The sequence below is a fragment of the Etheostoma cragini genome, chromosome 6, assembly GCF_013103735.1.
Source record: "Etheostoma cragini isolate CJK2018 chromosome 6, CSU_Ecrag_1.0, whole genome shotgun sequence".
Taxonomy (NCBI): domain Eukaryota; kingdom Metazoa; phylum Chordata; class Actinopteri; order Perciformes; family Percidae; genus Etheostoma; species Etheostoma cragini.
In genome coordinates this window covers 28330248-28335910 of record NC_048412.1, presented here as the reverse complement: position 1 = coordinate 28335910, position 5663 = coordinate 28330248, and the positions used below count along the sequence as shown (strand labels likewise).

General features: G+C 40.2%; 1 long non-coding RNA gene across 1 annotated transcript; it reads left to right on the top strand.

Moving 5' to 3' along the window:
* Positions 1-2076: 2076 nt before the first annotated feature.
* Positions 2077-4802, top strand: LOC117945956. Its single transcript, XR_004656930.1, has 3 exons — positions 2077-2106; positions 3910-3999; positions 4775-4802. It is a non-coding gene; the product is annotated as an uncharacterized LOC117945956 (long non-coding RNA).
* The last annotated feature ends 861 nt before the right edge of the window (positions 4803-5663 follow it).

Here is a 5663-nt window from a genome sequence, read left to right as displayed (position 1 = left end):
GCCCAACATATTACTATTTATGATTTATGGTTATGTTATGGTCCCGTTTATTTTAAAATAGACGCTGAAGCAGGAAATACTTCCAGGACCAGTTTATTATACACTGACTGAGGCTTAGCGTTGCAAACCATGCTAACAATGCTAACATTAAACTAGTCATCACCATGTTTCTGTCTATTGTCCATTTTTTCACCTTAAACTTTGACCTTTTCACTGTGTTTTATGTTCTTTTATCTCATCAAATTTAACGAGAACATTTTGGCGTCCTTCAAATCTTGCTCATGTTCTGCCGACCGAGCTAGCTAGCTACTGCTAGCATTAGCTGATAACTTAATGGAAAAGTTTGCAGATTTTTTTATGCATGTTATGTCAAACATGCAGATGCCAGTACCCCAGAGGTAAATCTCCACTGGATGACTCGCTTCAGGGTTTAAAAATGTAATCTCTTCCCCTTTAGCATTTAGCTTAGCTTAGCGCCATTGCAACCGTAAACAAGACAGGCTTGTCATCATCCCCAGCTTCAAAACAACAATCCACAAACATATGGGTGACATCACAGCTGCTACGTCAACTAATAAGCCAAAACGATGAGGATCATACAAAATAAACCCTATAAATACAACATTGATTTTACTGGAGCCCCAGTGAAAACTAGACTAGCTAACAAGCAGGCTGAGCTAATTCTGCAGGGACCAAAGATCTCCAACTCAAACAAACAGTGAGCGAGGGCCAGCCGCCATCGACCCGTCTGCCTCATGCGAGGTTATTTCTGTCCCTCGTGCTGCCTGCGTTCCTTCTAGGAAGCGCTGGGTCTGGCTCTGGGTCTCTGCTGACTCTTTGGACTCTGAATATAGAAGCTGAGCACACTGACAACGTGATGCTGCAAAGTCCACCATCGTCTCGTTGTGTGTTCAGTTTTAGTCTGGCTCCAAGCCTCTGGATCGATGGCCAACTTTCTGTTTTTTTTTAACTAAAGCAAACCAACCTGTTGTCGCGGTTACTGACGGTCGTTGTCCTGGTTGAACCGTGCCGATCACAGTGGGAATAAAACAAATCAGGACAAAATGAGTCCATAGTGACGTTGTTTCATTTCCGGGATTGTTCAGGTATCTCTTGAATTTCCGCCGGATGTCTTTGTTTTCGCTCGGATGTCCGTCCCCGTCCTCTGTCTCTGTGTCGGCGCTCTAACCTGAAGACTTACATGCCCAGAATGCACCTGAACACACCTCCCTGAAAGACCAGCACGCCCAGAATGCACCTGAACACACCTCCCTGTAAGAAATGCACGCCCAGAATGCACCTGAACACACCTCCCTGTAAGACTAGCACGCCCAGAATGCACCTGAACATACCTCCCTGTAAGACCAGCACGCCCAGAATGCACCTGAACATACCTCCGTGTAAGAAATGCACGCCCAGAATGCACCTGAACACACCTCCCTGAAAGACCAGCACGCCCAGAATGCACCTGAACACACCTCCCTGTAAGACCAGCACGCCCAGGACTTACACCTCTGAACTTAAAGAAAGATCAAAAAGAAGAAGTTCATGTTTTTGTCAGATGGGTCTTCAGTCTCTCTATGTTGAAGACAACAGCGTGGGTTAATGCTGCTCACACAGTGTGGTTTAACACCATTACAGGAGAAGACTTACGACATTAGCTGCTAACCGCACAATATCTGTCTCATCTTAAAAGCAGAACTAACAACTAAACATGTACTGTTTGAAATGTAACTGAACCTCCCCTTTGCAAGAACACGTTATTATTAGCTGCAGAATTAAAAGAAAACAGTCACATCCTCAGCGTAGAAGTGTAGTAAAGACGGTCTCAGCGGAGCAGACGCCCTCCTAACAGCTCTCATACAGGACTGCAGCAGGACTTTACACATCTGTTCAGGATGATCAGAACTCCACAGGACGACATCGGTAATTATAAATACTCTGATGTTTATGTGTCTGTATGTAAATCTACTATATGTCTATGTGGCAGGATGTTGTCTACATTTGTGTTTGATGTTTGTCTTTCAGAGGAAATGGAAGAAGAAGCAGCAGCTAACTATGCTAATGCTCCAGCACGCACTGGGAAGAAAATAACAGCTTGTCCAGGTACATTTCACACATTTAATATTGTTAAACAAAGTTTTGTATTTTACTTGCACTTTATATATCATACAACAAGTAGATGTGACCGGCCAATCTAATTGGTCCAATAGACATTAAGATGCTCCAATCAGCATTACAGCACAGCCAGAACCACGTTCTCTCTCTTTGGGACAACCTGTTGGATTTTTTTACATTTTGTCCAGTTCTAATGATCCATATAGCTACAAACATGATGCACTGTATACATATACAGTATATATATATATATACATAAATATAAATCTGACTTTAAGGGCTCTATCTTGCACCCGTCGCAGCGCCGTGCAAAGACCGACACAAGTGTCTTTGCTGTTTTAACCCTTGTGTTGTCCTCCCGTCAAACTTAAAAATTAACACATTTTTCTCATGTTTTTTTTTTTTACGCTATTTTGAATGTTTGTCACTTTTTTGACGTTTTCAGTACTATGTAACTAACTTATTAAGTTTAGTTTTACAGTTATTTTTGGAATTATTGATCAATAAAGTTCATTTATAGGAAATTATACCTAATGTTTGATTTAGAAAAGCAGAAATTAGGAATTATTTAGACTAAAATTAAAGGAATGGATGTTGATGATAATCACAGACTGGAATATGTCAACTTTTACTCAATACTATTTCAAAAACACTTCCATTTGTTTTACAATGCTATAAAATTGAATAAGACGCCCCAAAATTAATGAAAGTAGAGATTTGTACTTGGCAAAGAGCGTTGGGTGGAATCAATCATGTTATTTTGGATAATTAAAAAGAACATTGATATAGGAAAAACGTGTCAATTTGACCTAAGGAGAGCATGAGGGTTTAGACAGACGCAGCTGTTAATTTCCCGTCCTGCGCCCTCGTCGTTTAAATAATAAATGCGCCTGCGTCCATCTTTGCGCGTCTTGGAATTAGTGTGATTTTGGCGATTTCCACGTGTCGTGCTTTAACGAACTCCTAGAGATTTCATCCGATCAACTTCAAATTGGGTCTGTGTCATCATAATACGTTATAAATGAAAAGTTGTTAAAAGAAAAACTTTTCGTCATAGGGCATGGCCGTGGCGGGGCGGCCATTTTGTGCGTTTCGCCATACAAACAGGAAGTGGGTGTAACTTGAGCGTACATTGTCCGATTGGCTCAAGACTTTCAGGATTCATCAGAGTCCGCCCCCGACGACATATACACGCCGAAATTGGCTGAAAGTCATAGCGCCCCCTAGTGGCAAGAGGAAGTTGGACTAAAAGTCAAGGTGCTATACTTTAATAAACTCCTCCTAGAGATTTCAACAAATTTGGTCTGTACCATCTCAACACCTTAAAGATGAAAAGTTATTAAAATCAAGACTTTGCAGCTTTAATTATTATTACTTCTTTTCCTGCACAATGAATAGCCTTTTTGGAGACCTTATACTCAAAAACTCACCAAGATTTGTGGTCGCATCGAGCCTGGTGAAAGTTTATGTATTTTAAGGATTTTGAGAATAGGAACACACAAAAATGGCTTGCTAGCGCCCGCCTAAGGACCAAAAAAAGGTTATAAAATTGGTTATAGCGCCCCCTGCTGGCAACAGGAAATCAGCCTTATATGACAAACATCATCTGATTTACATGAAACTTATGTGATACTGAACCTCCCCTATACTTCTGCTTTCAGCTTTATTTGTTCTTGTATTCTATCCTATTTATTATTTCTTTTATATTCTGTATGTGTGCAGAATATATTTACATTTCCCTGATTCGGGATGAACAGAGTCTATTCATCTAATCTGTTATTTCTCTCTCAGGCCAGAGGTCTCGCTGCTTCTCTCAGTCTTTTCTACCCATAGCAGTGTGTTGGCTGATACTGTTGGTCATCATGGGCCTCCGTATCTACTGTGAGTACCACTGTCTTAACTTGTTGTTGTTATTTAAAGGACAAGTTCACATTTTATCAAGTCTGTCTGATGTTCATAGAAACAGTTTTTGCTCGGTGTAATCCTTCCTCCTCTTCATACTGGCTCTGCTCTAAGACATATTCCAAAAGTTCATCTGAAGCTAATATGAGGCTTTAGCAGTCTGAGTTAGAGAAATCAAGTGTGTAACATCTAAAGTTACAACCTTTATAGTACCATGCACAACCAGCCAGGCATCTAGCATGGACAGTACATTACAACAACACAACTGATTCAGTAGTCACATGTGTTTTTACGTTTCTATTAAATGTTTTATTTGGTAAATCTTTCCAAAAATGTGTCCCTATCACTGAAAAACATGAATGTGGTTTTGCCCCCTCTGTTATGCACTTGCCACCCACTGCTCCCCTAGTGGCCATTCCCCTGTTTTAGTTTTCGCCACAAAAGTACGGCTGGAGCTCGATTATTTGCACATTTAAAAGTCAGTTTAAGAAGGTAGAACTTAATAAAGTTATCAAAATTTTTAAAAGCTTGTATTTGTGTACAATCAAGTGGAAGCACCAGAGTCACAAAATAACACTCCAAATACCATAAAAAGTTTATTTATCATAATTTGGGCACTTTAATGTTAATATGAACACCTGCCTATTGTTTTACGATACATTTCCAACATGTGAATCCATCCAGTAATGTATTTTATTATAATGTAAATGTGTCATAATAGAAAAAGACTAAGAAGCTCATTTTCATTTTGCAGTTACCAATCGCATCCTCAACGACAACTTAACAGGACCGATACAAAACATCAGTCAGGTTCAGTGGAGCATTGATGAATACTGCCCCAAAGAAAGTAACGGTATGTTAAGATCACAGTAATGAGATCCAATAATAACCAATAATAATAATAATATCACAGAGAGTGTCTCACAATCCAGACCATCAGCAGATTCACTATAATTTAATTCATAGGACATATCTCTCCCCTGTGTAAAAGCACCTCATGAAAATAATTAACAGCCTTTTATGCACTTTCTGCCCAATTGAAGAACAAGGCTCATATCTACACATGTTCTGGGAGTCTTCTCCCGTTGGTCAGTTCTGGATCCATGTTGGATCCAAAATCTCGGCCTTGTTTAATGTTACTGCGCCTGTTACTGTTCAGGTCTTGATTCTGAATGAGCTGTCAGCCGTTCAGCTCTCTGGGACTCAGAACCTTGCTGTGTTTGCCGGACTTACAGCCAGTGGCGGCGCCAGGGAGGAGCTAGGTGGTGCTGTAGCTCCCCCTATAATAGCCAAAGCACCCGCCCAGCACCCCTAAGAAATGTCTGGAATTTTTTATATTTATATTTTAATGTGGTGTTTGAATAGTCTTTTTCATGTTGTTAAAAATTGGAATCAAATGATAATTAAAAATATATATATTTTAGTCTAAAATAACAAACATGTGATCTTCTTTGGCCAATGGGCGCAGAGCCCGGTGAACCTTTGACCTTAACACAGGGCAGCTTGTTTTTGGTAGCGAGTTTGGAAATACACCAAAATGGATCGTTTTTTGCTCCCTAAACGTTCACGTTCTGAGTTATAATCTGAAGAGAAACGAGATTGTGAAGGTGGAGACACAATGCTCGTCGTCACAGAGCCCCAGG